General features: G+C 25.3%; 1 protein-coding gene across 3 annotated transcripts in view; it reads right to left on the bottom strand.

The window, feature by feature from the left end:
• Positions 1 to 22192, bottom strand: part of LOC127279353 (1-phosphatidylinositol 4,5-bisphosphate phosphodiesterase-like) — a 37989-nt gene extending 15797 nt beyond the window's left edge. For 2 of the 3 annotated variants that reach the window (XM_051301658.1, XM_051301659.1), the window contains exon 1: positions 21997 to 22192. The gene's annotated coding sequence lies outside the window, so the exon portion shown is untranslated. Of the gene's footprint in view, positions 1 to 19030; positions 19112 to 21996 lie in introns of those variants that run through there. The other variant, XM_051301660.1, reaches the window with a different exon arrangement.
• Positions 22193 to 23276: the final 1084 nt, after the last annotated feature.

The raw sequence follows: 23276 nt of genomic DNA, 5'->3' as shown, positions 1-23276 counted from the left end.
TTTTCATAAATATAATAATAAAATACTTTTTTTTTGAATTTGTGAGATTTTTCTTATGAAATTTAACAACTGAAACACTTTAATAAGATTTTCACTCACATTTAGTCATATTTCACTAAAAACAAATAGAATATGTTAATAATGACATCTGTTTTACCGTTTGAAATCTATTTTGTCAGCAGTCGGTAAAACAGATTTTGACTGTTTTATATCAATTATTAATCTACTGCTTTTTTTCTGATTTTTATCGTATAAGGAAATAAGGGGAAAAATTTTCCATTGACGAATATCTAATAATATGGTCAGATTATCTGTATGAGGTCCAATAGTTATATATTGATTTGATCGGAAATTAGAATAATTTCTAATATACTAGTTCCTTAGCGGAGTCGATTTTTGTTGAAAATTATCTATTTTAAAAAAATTCAAAAAATGTAAACACTTTCTTAAGAACTAATTTATGATACACAAAGAATAAAATAGAAAAACATATTTTTTGTTCTTTTTAATTAATTATATTATTGTAGTAAATAAAAACTTTGTATATTAATTTATTTTCATTATTTATATTATAATGGTTATTTTAAGTTTGCTTACATTATAACTATGGTAATGACAACTTAACAACTTGGAATGTTGTATAACTGTCCAATATATTATGATTTAACGCATTTTATTGCGTCGTAATGTCCATATTTTAAAGAGGTGTTTTTTTTATAAAAAGCTCTTAAAAAATCTACTTTTTTAAATTTTTTGTAGGAACAAAATTATTATTCAAAGACATCAATGTTTCTTCTAAAAGCTTGTCACTCTCTCTCTCTCTCTCTCTCTAAAAAAAAAATCTGTGTTCCCGGAAAGAGAATTTTAAGTAAACAAATTATTTTCGCAACGTTATTTCGAAATTTTTTTTTCTTTTTTTCAATTTTATGCATGAATGACGTTAAAACATGAACTACAAGGAATTTGATAAAAAAATTAATTTTTTTTTTTTATTAGTAAGAAAAATCTACTGTTCATTTATTTAAAAATAAAAACAACGCAACTGGACAAAATTTTTTATATAATTTATAATTTATTTGAATTGAATAAAAATATATTTGTCTTAGAGAATAATAAAAATTAAGTATATTAGTTTGAAATCATAATTTTTGTTTGGTGCAATAATAAAATTTTCATTTAAAGTCAAATAAATTTATTTGAACTAAAAATAAAATTGATTTGAAACTAAATAAAATTTAGGTATCCAAAATTTATTTGGACTAAATAAATTGTGTTTTTTTTTTTTTTGAAAGAAATAGAAATTTATTTACCTCTGAGACAAATATATTTTTTCCCTGTGGATGTGAGAATATTATTCTCTATTTCTTGATAAATGGCGCGATGAGAAAGTTCTTATATTTTCTTATATACAATATAAGCTTAAAAAATGCATCGAGTGACCTATATTTGGGAACCTTTTACGACCTAATAATATAAAATTATTGATGTTTCAGGAAATCGAAAATTAAAAAAAACATAATCAATTTTAATTTTTAAACTTTCATCTCTATTATGTAAGAAAAGAAACTATGATTTTTATGTTGCGGACCCATAAAATTAGAAAATGGGCCCAGAACTTCAGATTCGTAATCAAAGACTCCAAAAACCCCAAGGAACAAAGTTGCGCTTAAATATCTTCTAAAACAATAGTGTAATGGTAGACTTTCGCTCATTAATAAAAGTACGCGTGCACCGTCTGCATTATTCGAATACTAATTACTTATTTAAAACTTACGCTGAAAAGAACCAAAAGGGAGATTCCGACCAAACAAACCATCGGTGCATTGATGATCCAAAACAAGATTTTGAGTAATATGACAAACTCGCCAACGTTTGAAATAACGACGCCGACGTACCGCTGCCAATTTAACGAGAAAACTTACAATCACTTAATGATAGAACGTCCAAGCGCCCGTCCTGCCGGAAGACTTTTTTGGATGGCCCTATATATATGAGGGTGGTAAAAAGGGAACTCAAAATTTTTTTCTGTCACCCTTTCTTATTAAAGTAGACGTAAAAACGAAAAAATTCATGCGTTAGACTTTAAAAAAAAATAATATTAAACCATGTTTCGAAGCCTTCAAACTTTGCATGTTTGCAACAAGCCAAAAAAACAGTTTTTCGTAAATTCACTGTAAAATCTACAAAAACCAATATTTTTCGGTCTAACTACTCTCATTTTCTTCTGAAGCCTTCAAAGAATAAAATGTGATAGTTTATTTTTAAAAAAATTCAATTTAAATATTTTTTTTGATTCGCCAAAAAAACCCTATAAAAACGTCCTTTTTCTTTGAATTCCCTAGCCTAGGAATTTTAATTTACAAACTTTATGTTTACATGCGCTAAAAGCTTGTGTTTTTACCTTTCCAACGATATATTTTACTTTTGGATTATCTGAATCCATGTTAATTTTATAAAGCGATTTCAGAGGGACTCACGTGAGTCTTTTTCATCCTGCCGGAAGGCTGTTGGACGTTCTCTATCATTAACACAAAATGAAGATTTATTTAACAAATAATAAAAAGATTATAACAAAATAGAATTAAGCGCAATAACTAATGATAAGTTTTTGCAAAATGGTCTTCTGGTGAATATGATCTAACATCGAGGGCCTATTGATCGCCAAATTCTCCTAGATCCCCTGATCCAGAATAGGGGCTCGCTATCTTCCTTCCTGGTCACCCCTATCGCTCATTCATCCCTCTTCCTGGTCGATTTTGGCGGCAACTTCTCGGAAAACTTAGATAACGACGCTGACAATCGGGCCTTTAGGCGACACACACACACATGCGCAAATCCTCACGAGGAAAAATTGCCAGAACACATGCTTATGTCACGCAGACAAGAAATACTCAACCGCTGACTGAACGAGAGGGGAAAAATGCAGGCAGACACAAATCAAATACGATTTACATCGTTACAATAGAAAATCATGTTTTAGGACCAAAAGTTATATTACAAATCTGAATAGAGAAAATCGCTGGCAACAAGAATTCGATATTGAAAATTGGAAATAATTCTCTAACTTCATGCTTGCCAACTGTTACCTCACAATAAAATAATTTACAAAAAATTATTTGATTAAACATTTTGATTATTCGAATAAATTTAACCTGAATCCATAATTTTTAATTTTATACTTTCCGCGCTTTTAAAAAAGTACTCATAATATAATTTCTATCTTTGAATTTTACCAACGAAACAATTGGGCTAACCTAAATCTGTGAAACTAATACAATTTTTTTCAGTCACCTAGTAACAAAAATTTTTTTTAAAATGAATGTAGCTTCAAATCGCTACGTAGCGAAATCTTCGTAGCACTGTTGCTATTCGTAATCCCACTCCTGACAATTTTTGTATTCAACAATTTTTTCTCTAAAATACTTTCCGTTCAAGATATTTTGAGGGTTTGGAACATAAAAAGCACCCCGTAAACAACTTGGCAATGATTTTGTTTATAATATTGCTTTAATACAATGAGTATTAAGTTATCCATATTATTTTACAACAAACTAATCAAATTTTGACCTCAATACACGCACTTATATGCCATCCCTTAGTAGGTTTGCTTGGGGAACTAATCGGTCGTTAATCTTCACATGTCAGAAACTAGACAGTTCTTTCACCCTAGAGAAAGAGAGAAACACTCACTCTATATTATGAACCATACTATATTCTTCATTTCTTTAATGTATAGGATTTTCTCAGTTCTGACAATGGCCAAGATGATGAAAAAGAATATGAAGAAGAAGAAGAAGAAGAAGAACAAGAAAAAAGCTCGTGAATTCCAATCAAAACAAATAATAATGATGAAATTGGATTGAAATAACTTTCCAGGCCGACGAACGTCCTTGACTCGGAATGTAATTATTACGACGAGAGAAATATTTCAAGTCGTTCTATGATTTTTATTAGGTTATAAAAATGGATATTTCTTTGGGAATTGAGGTTAAAATTTGTGCGCTAAACTTTATTGATCCTGAACTAGAAGAGATGTATCTTTTGAAAATTTCATAACGATTGATTTCAATTGTTGACACAAATCGTTTTATATAATATATATATATATATATATATATATTAAAAATAATTCCAATATATTATATTGGAATTATTTTCAATGTGAGATTTAATGGAGAAGATATAAAAAAAAATTGTAATATAGCTTTAAAAGACGATTTATACAGACTTTTGCTTTATTTAATTAAAAATATTCATTCTGTGTAACGTATTTCTGAGAAGAAATTTTTTTCTTTTTATATTTTTCAGAGTAGTGCAAGGATTTGTATTTTAAAGGCATTTGAGTATTACTCTCTGTGAAGATTCATTGGATTTATTATTTATCATGCACACCCATATACATACTATTCACTTTGATGGAAGAAAAAACGCATATAATTCTCAACTAGGAAATTAGCATTTCTTTGAAATGTGGGTCAACTTCTTGGAACATGACCCCTTCTCATATTAAATACAAGATTTTTCCTTGAATTTTCCTTTCCAAGAAAATTAATTACGAGGCAGATATTATTTTTCATAATCTCGAAGAGATATCCTCTTTAGACTGGAGAACAACACAAAACTAATCAGATTATGTTACTTTGGTTATACTGCAATACATGAAAGAAATGTATGTCACTCGATGTCGTTTCGCATAATCTAACTTTATTACGATTTACAATCTTTTTTTTTGGTTTAAAATTAATTTGACAATTAAAAAAAAAAAAAAAAACATTAATAAAGGGAGAATTTTCTTTGCCTTCAGGAACAATTTCATTTAATTTAAAAAAGCGCGAATAGAAAAATTCTGTTAAATAAAATAAACTTTTCTGAGACAATGTTGCAAATGAAAGAAAGAAATTTTCTTTTTAATTAAAGAAAGAATCTGTTTACCGGATAAACTTGATAATTTTAAATGTTGACTTCTTTTTAATGATCATGAAACTATTACGAAATTGACCCATTTTAATAAATTTCGATCATAACAAATATACATGTTTTTTGTGTTGCGTTTGTTTTAGCTTCGAAATGTTTATTATAGACCAAAAAGCAACGTCTGAATCATCCATATCTTTATTTCCCCAGGTGAAAGAACGGGTATATGTTATATATTCACTTCGCCGACATGGAATCACTCGTCTGGAATTGATGGAAAAGCAGTGGGCTCACTATTTTATGGATTATGTTTGTTTTGACACCATCACCATCATCGCATCGGTTGACATAACTCACAGTGTACTCGACAAAGCTACTTTTGAGTCAAAGAAACATCCGCGTTTTTCACGAAAAAAAGACTAATATAAAAACGCAACAACCTTTCGATTTCCAATATATACACTCTGCAAAAAAAAAAAAAAAAAAAAAAAAAAAAAAAAAAAAAAAAAAAAAAAAAAAAAAAAAAAAAAAAAAAAAAAAAAAAAAACATCCACAATGTCTATGCATGTCACGTGTCTTTTAAATATATTTATATTTCGGGAAAAATTTTGTATGCAAAAAGTCGATTAAAAAAGTTTTTTTCGAATTACATTATAGCAAGTAAAAATTGCATTGAAATGAATTAAACATATTTTTACCTTACAATTATTTATAAACAATAACAATTAAAATTTTCAAAATTTGCAAACAAATGGAATTTTGACAATAACTGCTAATTTCTTATATTTTAATTTGAAAATAATACATTTTCTTATTTTCAATGAAAAATATTTAAACATTAATTGTTTGGCTGAAATGACACTGATTAAAATAACCCGATTTTGAAATCAGAGTGTCAAAATCTCAGTTTTTGTGACTTCAGTCACGTAGTCTTTCTTTCAATAAGATTGATATCTTAAATAACTTAATAAATTTTAAAACATTTACATAAAACCCATGATTTTCTAAAGTTTTCCTAGTCGCTAAATGCAAATCTAATATGTTCAGAATTCAAAAATTCAAAATGGCGTATAAATTTTTTTAAAATAATTTTGTTTTTTTGAGCCGCTGAATACGAATTTGAAGCGAGATTACGAATAACAACAGCGCTAAAAAGATTCCGCTACTTAGTGATTTGAAGCTACATTCACTTTAAAAAAAAATTTCTAGCTACTGGGTGATTAAAAAAAAAATGGTATCAATTTGACTTTAGATGAGTACCTATAGTTATTTATGGATTCAGGTTAAATTTACTCGAATAATCAAAATGTTTCATCCAATAATTCTTTGCAATTACAATAACCAAAACGATAATTTGAAAGAACTTATAATGAAGAAAATTTTTTAATTCCACTTCTGAAGTTAAATTAAAAGAATTCAAAATGGCGGACGAGTTTTTAAAAATTAATCAAATTTGCTTGAAACTTGTTAGTTGCAGTTTTACAAATACAAATTACGAATACAAATTTGATGTCAAAAATTTACTATGACCGAACAAAAAAATAAGACAATTTTTTTTTTAAATTAATAAATTTTGAACAGTCATATGTAATTAATATAGAATGCATTTATCACGTTGTTTATAAATGTTTATAAACCTTCCACCATTGACTAAAATATTTTTTGCTCGAACAATTTTGTTTATATGGGAAATGGATTGCTGATAGACTCTAGAATAATTAAATCCAAAATACAATCCCTTAGCAACAAATGTGTTGATTGAGTACCAACAGTGGGATTACTAATAGCGCTAGTCGCTATGTAGCGCTTTTCGTTATTTAGAATAAAAAACTTACATATTTTTAGTGAAATTTGTTCCAAATCATGACCAAAATAAAATACCGTTGACAGTTTCTTCAAAGTTTCAACTGCAAGATGGTAATTAAGAAGATAATATAAACATAACCTCTCTAGATAAGGACATTAACATAGATTTCATGTCAATTTCCTAAAATATTTTATCTATGTAGCAAACAAATACAACATGAAGGTGGAATCAATTCTTCAACTTCATGTTTGCCAACTGTTAGTTTCAAATAAAATAATTAACTAGTGACGAAATAAGTTACACTTTAATATTGTAAATAAACCTCCCAAGAAGCACGTAATATAACCTCAATATCAAGGTAATATTACATGTAAGATTCGTAATATAACGTCGTAATATTACAGTAATCTTACAGTAATCTTAAAATGTCCGGCTCAAGGTAATATTACCGGTAATGTTACTGTAATATTACGCGCTAATATTAAGGTAATATTACAGTAATATTGCAGTAATATTATACCGTAATATTAAGGTAACATTACAAGAGAATATTACAGTAATATTATGGGAACATTTCTTTACGAAAAAAATCTACCCATCCAGGGAATCGAACCCCCTAACTCAAAGCACACGAGTCCAGAGTTTTACCAACAAGCCAAATTGACTTATAATATATTTACGTTTTTTATGCTTTATGAATAACTCAAATCAGTCTGTAATATTACTGTAATATTACCGTTAATATTACAGTAATATTCCCGGTAATATTACCTTGAGGCGGACATTTTAAAATCACTGTAAGATTACTGTAATATTACAGCGTTATATTACGAATCTCACGTGTAATATTACCTTGATATTGAGGATATATTACGTGCTTCTTGGGCTATTAATTTAATAAATAACAACTTTAAAAATAAATTATCTAGTTTAATGTTAAAATAATTTATAAAGGAAATAAATTTTTTTAATTTAATTTAATAAATAACAATAAAGAAAATTAATCTTATTGCAAGAATTAAAAATAATAATTGCATGAGATTTAAAAATAGGATAAAGATGAATTATTTTCTTGATTTTTTGTAAGGATAGAAATTGGAAATAAATGTCACCTTTTTTTCTTTATTATTCTTATGTTTTATTTAGTTTATAATTATTAGTTATAAAAAAATTTAACGTTTAAATTTATTAATAAAAGTGTTAATATAATAATATTAATAATTATCGTTGCCTCAAATTGCCTTTTTTATAACTTTTGAGATTTGAAGTGTTACACTTGAAAAATTTGTCAGGTTTTTAGATATTTCTTTTAATTACTTCATTTCTTCATCGTGGGAAATCCTTATAAATTCGATACATTTTTTATTCTAAAAAAAATGGTTAAATTATAAAATAAAGCAAATATGAGAAAAAGAATACACAGAAAAACAATTGTACCAACCTAAATTTATCAAAATGATACCATTTTTTTGAGTCACCCGATAGCAAGAAAATATTTTAAAGTGAATGTAGCTTTGAATCGCTACGTAGCGAAATCTTCGTAGCGCTGTCGCTATTTGTAATCCCACTCCTGATTATTATTTGTCTGATGCTATTGATAAATGTGAAAAGCCATTCTTGAAATTTTTGTATTTTAAAAAGCACGGTAATTTTTTGCCCCCAGGATTTGATTATGCGCAATTATGTCGACGTTTTAATGAAAACTCACTTGAAAATCGTAGAGCAATCGATGCGGTTTTATTTATAATTAAGATTCTCCATGGACAAATTTGATAATTTATTTTTACTTTCTGAAATTCCTATTAAAAAGTTCCTCAATTCTTTTTGCACGAGGTTAAATCAAAGTGACTGTTGGATTTATTTCAAATAAATAGAAATAAAAAATAAATAAAATACAGAAAATTTTGTAAAATTCATTGAAATAATTTTTTTTCGTGTATTTAAAAAAAAAAAGAAAATTAACTAATAAATAAATAAATGAAAATGCAAAAGTAAAAAAGCAAAAAAAAAAAAAGTGATGAAACAAATTAACTTTCATTAGACAATGGAAATTTGAGAAAATAAACCAACTTTTACTCATATAAATGAACTTTTAATCGTATAAACGAACTTTTACTCATATAAATGAACTTTAGGTTATATAAATGGATGTTTAGCAGAGAAATGAGAGAAGCGAAATGAGGAAATAAAAAGTTTCATCCCCCTCTTTTGTAATTTGAGAGTATAGTTTAGATTCTCTTTTATATTATATATATATATATATATATATATATATAACATACAAATCTCATGGGTACTACGTCTAAAGATACAATTTCCTCCTTAATAAATAAGGTACCTCCTCATAGGCCGGAAGAAACTAGGGTGCGACGCTTACACCATTAAGAGCTTCACTCTTCCGGGTCAAAAGGCTCATTTTAGTTTCCCCTTTACTCCCGTGAGGCCGTAATACGTAACATCAAATAACGTTTAATGCATTTTGCACACATGACAATGAGTCAAGGTCTATCTACACGTAATACATAAACATATCTATACTTCATTGGAAAAGTTGATCGTTCTAAGATATCAAAGATTCCAGATCAACCCGTGTTAAACCAACAAACCTGATTCTTCGATTATCGGTGTTTTTTTTTTCACAAACATTCTCTCTCTAATCATAAATTACCGATAATTGATCACAGGATTTTTTTTTTTTACTTTTTTTAACTATCAATGAAATACTTAAATTAGATTTTTTTTAATATATCACCGATTATCGGTTGCAGTGGAAAAAATTAATTTAACTGTGACAAATTGTTTTTAACGTTTTGGAATTTTTTTTTTTTTTTTTAAACGTTTGCAATTTTTTTCTTATTTTTATAAAAAAAAAAAAATACTGCCAATTTTTTTTCTTTTTTTGTTATTCTTAAAACTGTTTCGTCTTCTTTCAAAAAGTTTCCAGTGATAATGCAATTCAATTCTTTAGTCATTTTTCAAAGTTTATTAATAGTTATTTTAAAGCCTCTTTGAAAGTAAGTTTAAAACTTTAAAAGTATAATGTGTCTCAAGATTCAATATTTTTCCCATAATTTTTTAAGTTTCGCGTAAATGAAATATTGAGAAAAAATTTATTAAATTTTTTTAATTAAATAATAAAAGTAACAAAAAAAAATTAATATTTATTTTTTCCTTTTCATTAATTTTCTTTATATTTTAAACTTTTATTATATTTAAAATGTTTTTATACACTTTCATTATCAATTCACCCTATTTATTTATTACCCCATCTATTAAATAGTATATTATTGTATTGAAAATATTTGTAAGAATAGATATATATAAAGAGGAAAAAAAAGTAATTTCTATAAATAAGAGGATAAAAATGCAGAAATGAAAATTTCCCTCTGGAGATGAAGATAATATAGAATTTTTTGGAAACGTTAGAAAGAAACCTTCATTTCGTATTCCACTCGTTACCAATTCTAATCGATTCTGAATAAGAGGAGGTTATGACCTAGTATGTGAAAAGAACTTAAAGGATACGATATAGTCACTCGATAAAGTGAATAAGTCAGTTTTTTTCCTAACCATTTCCGGATAAAAATATACTTTATTCTTTATGTTTTTCTTTTTCTTTTTTTTTACATTAAAATTATATTTTAAATTTTTGAAATAAAGATTTTCATTTATTTTCTATACTTTCATTATTATTATTGAAAATTTTTTGTATCAATTAGTATAACAATTCGTATTGTTTGTAGCGTACTTAAAAATCAAATGACTTCATGAATTTTTAAAAAAGTTCCTCTACTTTAAAACCCATTTACATAAAATCGTTTGAGAGAGTTAAAACCATGTTCATGATGAAGAAAGAGAGAGAGAAAGAGAGACTTGCTTTAAACGCTATCACCAACCAAACACTTATTTACACTTATTAACGAAGTTTAAACGTTACAAGGTAAAGTATATACTTTGAAAATAGGTATAATCATTTTAGCTTGAAAAAAAATATTGAAAACACATTTTTGTGTTATATTTATGTAAAGTTGCCTATTTTTAAAATTCTTTTATTATAAAAAGTAATACGGAAAAAAACATTTTTAATTCATTTTTTAAATGTTTTTGTTTTAAATATCCTCTTTCAAATATTGAGAAAAAAAACCGCATCTACTGTAAATTATTATTGTGATATACAATTTATATCTGTGAAAATTATTTTTACATTTTTTTTTTATTCATATTATACAATAGAAACTCATTAAAATTTATTTTACATGAAAATTTTTTATCATCATTATAGTAAACTATCGTGTGTGCGCGGATATCCCGAGTTCTTGTTACTTTATCTTAATTAAATATAATGACCCGAAAAAATAAAATAAAATTAATGGCATATAACACACACCATCATTAATATAAAAAAGCTAAATCTTTTAGTCATTGGCGCAAAATAAAGAATAAGTGTGGATATTTTTTAATAACAATTAAATATTTTCTAAGGGAAGAAAAAAATTAAGATATATAAGATAATAAGAAAATAATTAAAAAAAATTTCTTTTTTTTTTGTTGATAAACAAAAATAAAGACCAATTAATAATTACTATTGTATTTAATTCAGTTTTTTAATTTTTACCACATGTCTTTTTTCATACACCTGGAGATAAAAAAAAACACAAAATTACAGAGATAAATAAATATTTATTTTATTGAAATGAAAATATTTTTTTGGCAGTAAATAAAATTTTTATTTCAATTAGATAAATAATTATTTAGTTCTAAGAATAAAAAAAATGGATGTAGAATACTGTCTTCTATTTTATAATTTTTATAATATATATATATATATATATATATATATATATATATATATATATATATGTAAACTATTTTTAAGAGTAGAGTCTAAGTTCAAGAGTAAACTCATATGTTGCGTATATGAAAACTTACAAGGTGTAATAAATATAAATTCGTTAAAGGTGATAAATAAAAATATGTGAAAAAAATAAGAATTATTATCAATGTAACATACTCTATGAATATTGATAATTTTTGCAACAATGTTTATGTAATGAATTGTCATCGACCAGGAAAAATTGTCACTAAAATAATCTTTTCATAAGAAAAAAAAAAAAAAAAAAAGATATATAATTATTCTTTCCATTAATTATTAAAAAGCAGACGATAAATTAATTAATACTCTGTCAATTTTTTATCTACACTTTTCATCTTTCAACTAAATTATATTCGTTTCGTATAATTAGTTATCAATATTAAACTGCGCAACTCATACAATTATTACTTCTTTCCTTATTATATTCACATAAGCGTTTGCTCGCACTTCAAAGAAGAAATAATGGAAAAGTGGGAAGGAAACTAATAGCATTGATAATGGAACATTTAAAAATAGATTTCATTTCAAGTTCATTTTTTTTTTTTTTTTTTTAAAGAAACCTTTTTTTCATAAGAAAATTATTGTAAATATTTCAATTTTTTCTAAAAATATCTTGAAAATATTATTTTTACGATGAATAAAGAAACTTTCATTATTATAATGTGAATATAATTTTTTTTACGATGACATATATTATTATTTAGTCATATTTTTAATCAATATAAATGCCACGTGTAAAAAAATGTGAGTTAATTAATTAGTATATTTTTAAACCTACGACATTTAAGTGTTATACTTTTTAAAGATTATATATATATATATATATATATATGAAACGTTTAACAATAAAATATTATACAAGATTCTCAGAACCTTGTATATATAGTATTGTGAAAAATAATAAGATCTAAACCTTTTTTCACATTTTTTTTTCTCATGAAAAGGTATTGTGTATTTTCTTTTTTTCTTTTCCCCGAGGAAATTTTTCTTTTTTACCCCTAAACCCACGCGAAAAACTTATGAAGAGTATCAAGCTTGAAATTGAAAATAAAAATATATAAGAAAAATATAGTTGAAAATGATTTAGGAATGAATTATTGATTTCGAATAATAGAAAATTATTTGATTTTTCAACTTTTTTTTAAAGAATTATATTTTTTTTATTCAATAAACAAGCAGTGAAATTATATAATAAAAAAATGTCTAACAAATAATGTTTTAATATAGGATTTCTTAAAAATTTGTTCTCGATCTAAAGAAACTATTTTCGGAATTAAGAAAAAAAAACCAAAAGAGATTAATCAAAAATTTTATTTTAATAATAAATTATTATGAGTTATAATTATTTATGCGGAAAATGGAAATGAACCAACAATAAAATTACGAATAATCTCAATCCGTTAAGTGCATTATAATCATTGAATGATAAGAGGAGGTTAAACGAAATTTTTGGTTGATAAGCATTTTTTAATGAAAAAAAAAAAGTATCTTTTACTTTAAGATGTATCGCGAAAAAATTCTCCACGTCATTTTGAGATAGTGATAAAACAGAATCGTATCTTCTCTTGTTTTTTTTTTTTTTTACAAGGTAAAACCCTAAATCTTTTGAGGGTAATTTCAATTCGACCGCGGCAAATAAAAACAAGAGCGATAAAAATTTTATGTTTTTTTTTTTTCAACTCCCCAAAGATACACACCAGAGAAGAGTTACGATGAGATTTACAAATCTAGTACGCGCGCCTAAAATTACGTGATAAAACGAGAATATATATATATATATATATGTACTACATACTGATTGAATATTGTAATGACAGAATGCCGTTCGCGCACCGACAAAATATTCCCACGCAAATGTGCATGGCACACGCGTATGTATTTTCGATGGAAATAGCAATTTTCAGAAGAAGAGAAAGATAGTTGGATGCTGTACGTATAGTGTTTTCCGTTTCAGTAACTCTCCATTTTTTACACACACACACACACACACGCAAGAGAATATATATATATATATATGTCTAAGCTATAAACATTTCCCGTGTATATACAGAAGATGGTAAACATAGAGGCATTACGAAAGTAATGTATATACGAGAGTTGATATCTTGCTCCGAAGAAGCACCTACTGTAATCAGGATAAGAGTACATGTACCTATTATATAAGAATTTAGTGATAATATATATTTAACACATGACTATTTTCCAAAATTCAATTTTTTATCATAATTTTAAAACACAATTTTAGAGAAACGAAATTTCCAATTCAACAAAATTCCCTATTAACATATTTCATTTAACCGAATTTCCACTTAACGAAAATCAAAAGAAATAATAATTAATTTAATTTGAGGTATTACTGGGTATTCTAAGGTTTTTAGGATCGCTGATTACGAATACGACGTTAGATTTGGAAAATTCAAAATGGCGGATCCAATATGGCGGACGAATTTTCAAAAAATTGTTACTAGTGGTTTTTTTTTGGGATCGCTGATTACGAATTCGGTGTTCGTTTTCCAAAATTCGTAATAAGCGACCCCGAAAACCCCCGAGTAACGATTTTCAAGCGAATATGTTAAATTTTTAAAAATTCGTCCGCCATATTGTATCTGTCATTTTAAATTTTGAAAAACGGACACCGGATTCTTCATCCGTGACCCCTTGTGTAGAAATTTATCGTGGAAGTGTATGAGAAACTGTCCAGTTGTGCTAAATTCAACTTAGCATCTAGATGGGAAAACTGGACAGGCTTGAACGTGGGATGTAACACTAGCAACGTCAAGATTTTGTACAGGTCTTCTGTCTAGTTATTAGTCTAGCATTAGTCTATTTCTAGGAAGGTCACGATAAATTTCTACACGATTCCGAAAACCTCCAAGTAACGATTTTCAAGCAAATCCGAACGATTTTTTTGTCCGACATATTGGATCCGCCATTTTGAATTTTAAAAAACGGACACCGCATTTCACTAAAATTAAATTAACTTAAAAATTAGGAAAATAAGAATTTAATTAATGGAAAATTCAGTTAAATAGAAATTTTGCTATTTGGAAATTATAATACCTAAAACGTTAATGAGATTTAGAATTTCTAAATGAATCCCATTGTATACATAAAACCTCGACCTCATTTTATATTTCGAATAATAATTTTTTTTTTGTCTTAAAAAATAAAATTTTCCTTATTTCCTGTCTTTGATATAAAGAATGCTCCCATGTGTTTATAAAAATAACTCAAAGATGGAAACTAAAGCTTTTAACAATATTCGATAAACCATTGTATATATATAATAATACATCCGCAGTCAACATTCGATGAACGAATTCAATTTTTCATGAGAAAAGCTTTTCTATAAACACTTGCACACGATCATGTTTTTTATCTTCAACAGTTGAAATTTATTCCTTATGTGGGACAATTTTTCAAAATATTTTATCACATATTTTTTTCTTTTCTTTCTTATTTTTATTATCCATTCAAAGAATGTATATTTCAATATGAAAAGCTTATAATATAGGTGAAGAAAAATAACTTTATCTAGATATTTTTTTGTTTAGCACAAAAGAAAAAAGAAACTTTGCTCATTAAAAAATAATTAACAATTTTTTCTTTTTTTAAACAAAGTTTCAAAGAAAATCAAAACAATTGAGAAAATCGCAAAGTATTTTATGCATCTTTAAATAAACTACTTTTCTTTATCTATTGCACATATAAAAAAAATGAATATCAATGACTCAGATTTATTGAATTTAAAATGTCGACATTTGATATATCTATTGAAAATTTGACAAATTTTAAACTAAAAGCATTAATTTTAAATATGTTGGCCATATTATATCTCCCATTTTGAATTTTTTAAATCTGCACTGAAAAAAAAAAGATTTTGTGTTTGCAACAAAATTGTTTGGTTTAGGTATTTTTGATTTTGGTAATCAAATGTTGGTTGGCTGAAACAAAGTCGTAGAGTTATCTCAACCAAACATTTGGTTGGGCCAAGAAAATTATTTAATTGAACATTTTTAAATTCCAACCAAAATTTGATTACGATACAACAAAATAATTTGGTTAACACAACAAAATAGTTTGCTCTAAAAAACCAAATGATCGTTTGTTGTCCTAACCAAAAGAAAAATTTAGTTAAGCTAACTAAACATTTTTGTTATGCCAACAAAAAACACTCAACTGAATTTTTTAATTGACTCAAACAAATAGTTTGATTGTTTAAATACCAACAAAATTTTTTTGTTGGCCCAAGCAAATTTTGGTTGCTCTGACAAAACATTTTTCTCAGTGTGACATAAAAAATTTAATTTGATATAAATAAAATCTTGGAAAAAAATTTGAATAATAATATATAATGTTATAATGATATTTCAATTAATCTTTAGGTTTTAAATTGAATTATTTTTCTGACACAACACATAAATATAGTGTCGTCACTATGGGTAAATATTGGTCTGAAACATTTGTTCCTAACAGAGGGGTTCCATTAGGATCTTCACTAGTTTTCCCCTTTTTCAATTTTTTTTTTTTTTTTTTATTCGTTAATGATATCAGTGCGAAGACATTGAATGTAACATATTGCTTTTTTTTTGCTGATGATGTTAAAAAAAAATTCTAAGTTATTCACTCTCATGCGGATGTTCACGTGCTTTGCAGAATGACCTTAATCTTATATTTTTATTGACACAAATGAATAAAATGCCACGAAATTGATCTAAATGTCACATTTTTTTTATTGGATAAGTGAGAATCCTTTAATTGAAAACTATAAAATGGATAATATTATCCTTTATAAGGAACAATAACTTTGTAAATTTATCAGTGTTTAGTTATGATTTTTTGGTACTGAAAAAAAATAATAATAAATAAAGTCCGAGATCAAAAACTGAGCTATGCACCTTCAAATTCATAACAGAATTTTTATAAAATATTACATAATTCTCTGGAATTTTCTTATTAATAACAAAGAGAGAAAATTTACATCGGGATAAGATAAAAAAAAATTTTTTGCTCGTAGCGTTAAAGAAGTATCAGAGTGAAAAAATTATCAATATGTGGAAATGAAGCAATAAATAAATATAATATTGTTTCATATTAAAAAGCGAAATATTAATGGTTTGTCCCCTACACTCACCCTTAATAAAAAATTAAAATGAAAGTTTTTTTTTTTTTTTTTTTTTTTTTTTTTTGGTTAGAGATGAGACGAAAACAAAAAGGAAAAAACTGTTGACTCTTTTATGATTAATTACATTGATAAATTGATGTTCTTTAGAAATCAAATAAATTTTTTATATAAATCATGGATTTTGTACCAACAGTCTCAAATAAATAATCCTATAGTGTTTAGATTTATATATCTTGAAAGGAATTACAAGTGAATGTTTTCAAATGCTGATTGAAAAATTTTGTACAAGATTTCGCTAAGTTATATGAAAACTAATATATTTTGTGAATAACTTAAATATGCTACAAGTACAAATTGGTCTGTTGGTTAAGATTTCCGACTGATATGAGTCAAGTTCAGAGTTCGATTCCCGCCTCGTTAACTTTCTTTCATCAAGTAAAAAATCTCTCAGTGCAGCATGTATAATATTACCTTAATGTTATAATGTAATATTACGAATATTAGATGTAATATTACCTTGATTTAAATTTTTTATAATATTTATTTCATTCTCATCATAAATGAAAAGGTAATATTTTTAAAGCCATAGTTTCGTTATATATAGTATAACAATTGTTTAAAACGTAAATCACGGAATTAATCGAATTTTTGACATTTACACAGGAAGGAATCATAAAATCTCTCGCGAATCAAACTGCGTCGTGGTGCGGAGAATAATCTTCAATGTTTGTGTAGCGTGTGTAACATCCGGAATCAGGTATTCTCAATTTCCGTACATTGTATATACTATCCCTATATACTTCATATAAACGCGCACTACCATATAGTAGTATTTCAAATTATGGAAACAGTTACAAGTTTAAATACACATCCATTGAACCATTGTCGAAATATATATATATATACCGTCTACCAAAAATATTTTTTTCGTTTTTTAAACAAAAAATGTGGTAATAAAAAAAAATTTTTTTTTTAGATGGTCCGGAACATAAAAATCACTCTGTATACTATCTTGTAATAATTTAAAATAATTGTAATAAAGAAGAAAAAAAAGGAAAAGTATGAAAAAAAATTCATACAAACGAGCAAAATATTACCAAAAAAAAAAAAAATTTTTAAATTCACGATAAAAATTCTAAAAGCATACTGTGTAGAACTTTCTAGAAAGGTAGAAAATATTTATCCTAAAAGTGTAAAACTACTTTTATTATAAATAAAAAGTCCCGTTAAAAACTAAAACAGTTAAAAAATGTTTATTTTAAAAATTTCTATATTACAAAGGAGACATGAATTTCAAATTAGTCATACATAAAAATGTAATTTCACTGCAACTGGCAATGTAATTTCTTTTGTAATTATAACAATAAAATAAGAAAGTCAATTTGAAAAAAAAATAGTGGACTATTTTTTTAAAATACTTTATTTTTATTTGAAAAATATTTTTAATTATTTAAAATTATATTATAATCGTATAAAATAATTTACACATTTTTCAATTTCTAATATATTCAAAAAATTAATAACTATTTTTTCATTTGGAATTTTATTCATAGTATATATAAAGAAAAATTCATTTTTTAAATTATTCTATTTCATATTATATGTAACTTTTTTTCTTGAATTTATTTAAATTATTTACATTTATTTGAGAAAATGTGTTTATAAAAATCACAATATTGTGGTTCATTGCCAAAAAATTCCAAAATTATATCTGTTTATATTTATAATATCGTTTCTTCTAATTTTCATTTGTCTATAAATATAACTTTTTATATCTATAATTATAAAAATAATAAGACATGAAATTTATAAAACTAATTTAAAAGAAAAAGTTTCTACACATACTTTAATTCTTTAACTCCAAAGTCAAAGGATCAATTAGTTGAATTTCCACGCGGATATCAAACACTTGCCAAATAATAAAATTACGTGTCCGTCTAATCGCATTCACAAAATTATTTATTAACCATTTTCAAGCTAATTTAAACTATTTTTAAGAACATTATAGTTGTAATTTGTCCCTTTGTAAAAATGTGTAAAATATAAATATGCTGGTTGATAAAAAATGTACCTGACCCTAAAAAATTTTTTTTTCTCTAAATCTACTTTTTTTGTTCCTATATACAGTTTTTTCAATTCAATTTCAAAAGTCTAAGTAAATTGTGAGTTTATATTTATAATCATGAAATAATGAACAAGTGTTTTAATTTAATTGTTTTATAATGAAGATTTTAATGGAAAAACTGTGCAATGATTTAAATTACAATTAAACAATTACACATACACACAAAGAGAGAAATGAATGTTCGACCTTTAAATCCTTTTAGAGGAAGAATTTTCCTTTCCGGTTCTAATCGAGCATCTCCTCGATCTCCTCTAGCTGACTGACGACTATTCTCGCGAGCTATTTAACTAGCAAATTGTCCGCTTAAATGCTCTATCACTTTATTACGTTTAGTCCATTACTTTACTAATTTCAGTTTAAGTGCTAAAGTGTGAATTCACTTATTGATTTCTATTGTATAGCTCATTTCACAATTTAAAAAAAATATACATTCATATTATGCAATAAATTTTATTAACAATGCAATTTATAATTCAATTTTAAAAATAAATATAATAATAATAAATAAATTTTGTTTAATAAATTAGAATATAATGAATTTTTATTTTTATAAACAAACACTTTCGGATAAGTTGGCTTTATTTAAAAAATTTTTATTTTTTCTTACTTCTTTGGAAAATATAAGGTAAAATTTTTTTTCTTTTTTTTTTTAAATTAATTTTTACCACTAAATTATGATATTAGGACATTTTTTTTGGAATTAAAAAATGAACTTAATTTAAAAAAAGATATTTTAGAGCACACATAGATTTATAAGTAGTTCAATAATAATATTATGATCCAATTAAATTGCAAAACAAATAATTTATACAGCATCATTATACTGAATCATATATATATATTATTTGGTCGTAATTATTATTCAATTGGAAATTTGAAAATAAAAATCGAATTAAAATTGAAATTATATAATTAAAATAATTTTTAAATAAAGTTAAAATTGTGAATATACCTTTTTTAAATTTCGAAATACATTTCCGAAACGAAAATAAAGGAAGACATTTTTTTTTTCGTTTATTTTGAATTTTTCATTAATAACTTATATTAAAATCAATACTAATCAGGTTTTACATATTCTTTCTATACTCTACACTTAAAAAAAAAAACACGTGCGCATTAAAATTTCAGCTTAAAATAGAAAAATTTAACACCCGTGAAATAATTTTAATAATGCATTCTAAAGAATTTTATCTCCCTTGTGCTGTATGCACATTTTATAACTTTATTTTTTGTAACTTTGCCAATTTTTGGCAACTAGATAGATATCTGTTTAAATTGTAAAAGTTTTAAAACATTCTATACATTTTTCATTTGTTTTATATAGTTTTTTTTTATTCATTTATTTATCCTTTTATTTTTCTTGAAAATTATTTACTTTTTCATTTTAATCAATTTTATAAATGAAATTAATTCTTTTTTTATTGAAAAAAATTTTTTTTTTTTATTATTTTTCTTTTAAAAAAAATCAATTATATGTGTTTTCTTTTATATTTTAGTAACAAAAAAAAAATAGTACAGTTATAAAAATTTTGAAATTTATTTACAAAATTAAAACAAAAGGGAAAAGAATAAAAAGGTTAATAGTAAAAGGGAGGAAAAATATTGTGTAACATAAAAGGTTTGTGTATCTAGTTTCAAGAATGTTTTTATCCAGGACCCTTTTATAAAGCTTTTGTCAAATGTACAAATATGATTTCTGTATATATATATATATGTGATTTGTAGTCATAAATGCACTTTTAACGGACGAATTCTTGAATAAATAGAAAGAATACATTTTTTTATATTACCCTTATTTCTGATTTAGTTAATAACATTTTCTGATTAAATAACAATGTACAAAAATCTCATTTTATTTTGTAAATTTTTATTTTGTAAATTTTTTTTTTAATTTTATTTATTTATTTTATTATATAATATATGGAATAATTATTAATATGTTATCAATTTTGTTTTCTTCACAGGTCATGCTTTATAAGACAGGTGTTTTTTTTTAAACATATTCCATTCGCCTCATGTGGTCAAAGCATAAAAAATGACAATAGTTTTTTGCATTCCGTCTATCACAATGAGTTATGACGACAAATAAATTATTGCAATATAAAACATGTTTAAGTGAAAAAAAAGAGTATTTGCAAACATTGGAAAAAATGAAATAACAAACAGTGGCTTAAAAAATGTTGTAGATGAAAAATTTCATAAATTTTAATCGAAAATCATTGTTGCAATTAAATTAATTTATTATTATTATTATTATTACTATTATTATTGTTGTTGCTATTTTTATTATATAATATAAAATATAATAATCATTTTGTTAAAAAATAACAGTGTTAATTGATAACGATAAAAAAAATTGTAACAGATGAACAAATTTATATGGAAAACAAATTAAAATAGTAAATATTCATTTAGAGAGATAAGTGAGCGCTAATTGTGCGGTTTTCCCTCGCGCACACCCTTCATATAAACGATAACTGAGGAGAAATATTAAAAAAAAAAAAAAAAAAAGAATTCCTATTACTCGATTTATCGCAGTTTATTGATATATGTCATTATTAATTAAACTCTAATTTTGCTCTTATCAGTTTATCTTTCATTTGTGTAACATATATATTGCATTATTTAAAAAAAAAAAATAAATAAAAAGTAATATCTATCAATAGATATACCTACTTTTTCCCACATTTACATTTAATTGTGAGAGCCATTATAAAAATGTGTAAGTAAGTAAGTAAAATTATAAACTTAGTATCTCATTATCGTGTTTTGTAGTAAATTTTTTTTCTATCGACATTAATCGATCTTGTCTGTATGTTTATTATAGATGAACACCTGACAAGAGACTTTTTTCTTTTTTTATTTTGATTTGAGTCACTTACGGAGCTTTTTAATTATTCTGTCAACGATTTTATCGTAACTTCCGTCACTGATGAATGATTTTGGATGTATGAGATGAATGAAAAAAAATATATAAAAGAATTTTTGTAAATTTAAAACTAATTTACAAAAAATGTTTTTTTTTTGGTCCAGCATTGGGAAAATTGAGTTCCTAATGTTTGATTTTTGCATCAAGCGCGCGTAAAATTTTTACGAGAAAAAAAAAAGAGAGAGAGAGAGAGAGAGAGAGAGATCCTGTAAATTTTTCTTACCGGCCTTACGGGATCACCGGCCGAACAACTGAACGTCTGGTTATCGCATCCTTTTTCTACTTTGCCTCAAAGCCCGTTGCGCTCTGATGTATACTGTGAAAGGATCAGTTTAGTCACGCAAACTTTCACTTATTACCGTACTTTAACAAGTTTCCCGTCGTTCGTTTCAGACTCGACTGTCAGTGAAAAACAGGAACAAGACCTTATAGTATATATGGAATACACATATATATATATATTACATATATGTGAAAGAGCCAGCTGTCTGGCTCGATACCGTTCTTCTTCATTGAGCGCATGTCACATTTTGGGATAAACTGCTCAACTCTTTTCTCGTTTTGAAAAAATATATGTATTTCTTCATTATTCACTAATGGTATTTAAAATTTATACTTATCGACAATTGTACTGTTATTGATAGTTGGTATTTTTATTTACAGTCGGTAATAATTATTTACAGTCGGTAATATTATTTACAGTTGATAATAACTATATTGGCCGTCGGTAATATTATATATACCGTTGGTATTTATGTACTTTTGATTCGTAATATTATTGTTATCCGTGTAGAAAAATTTAATTATTCCAGATTTTGATAAACTAATTAATGTGTTTATTTGTTTTTATAAATTTTTATTATTAGAAATTTTATAATATTTTGTTTTTGTTTCAAAAAAAAAATATTTTCCACTGCGATTGAAAATTTTAAAAAGTAACTATAACAATATTTTTGACATAAATAAAATAAAAGAGATAAAAAAATTAATCATTAAAATTATTTAACCTTTCTTCACAAATTAAATAACAATTACCAAAAAGAAATTATATAATTGATTAGCTTGTATAACTTGTTATCAGGAGTTTTTTGGAGTCTTTGATTACAAATATGAAGTCAAATTTTACAAATTCGAAATAATAAGTTTTTCAAGCAAATACGTTTGATTTTTAATATTTTTCTCCGCCTTATTGGATCCGACATTTTGAATTTTTGAAATCTGACTTGAAATTCGTAATCATCAACTCCAAAATCCCCCAAGTAATAAAGTTTTAAGAAAATCCGTTTGATGTTTAATATTTTCGTTTGCCATATTGGATCCGACATTTTGAATTTTTAAAATCTGACATCAAATTCGTAATCAGCAACCCCAAAAACCTTTAAGTAAATTATGATTTTTTTTCTAAGTCATATATTTCGATTTTTAGTAACAATTGTTTAAAGTAGCAACAAATAAAAATTGCAATTATCTCAAAAACCTGACGTGTAGTAAAATAACGGACTG

This window comes from Leptopilina boulardi, unplaced genomic scaffold (assembly GCF_019393585.1).
Source record: "Leptopilina boulardi isolate dan_hultmark-lab unplaced genomic scaffold, ZJU_Lbou_2.1 LbouV2_216, whole genome shotgun sequence".
In the NCBI taxonomy this organism is placed as follows: domain Eukaryota; kingdom Metazoa; phylum Arthropoda; class Insecta; order Hymenoptera; family Figitidae; genus Leptopilina; species Leptopilina boulardi.
Note: the sequence above shows the minus strand (reverse complement) of the source record. Positions and strands in the feature narration are given on the sequence as shown.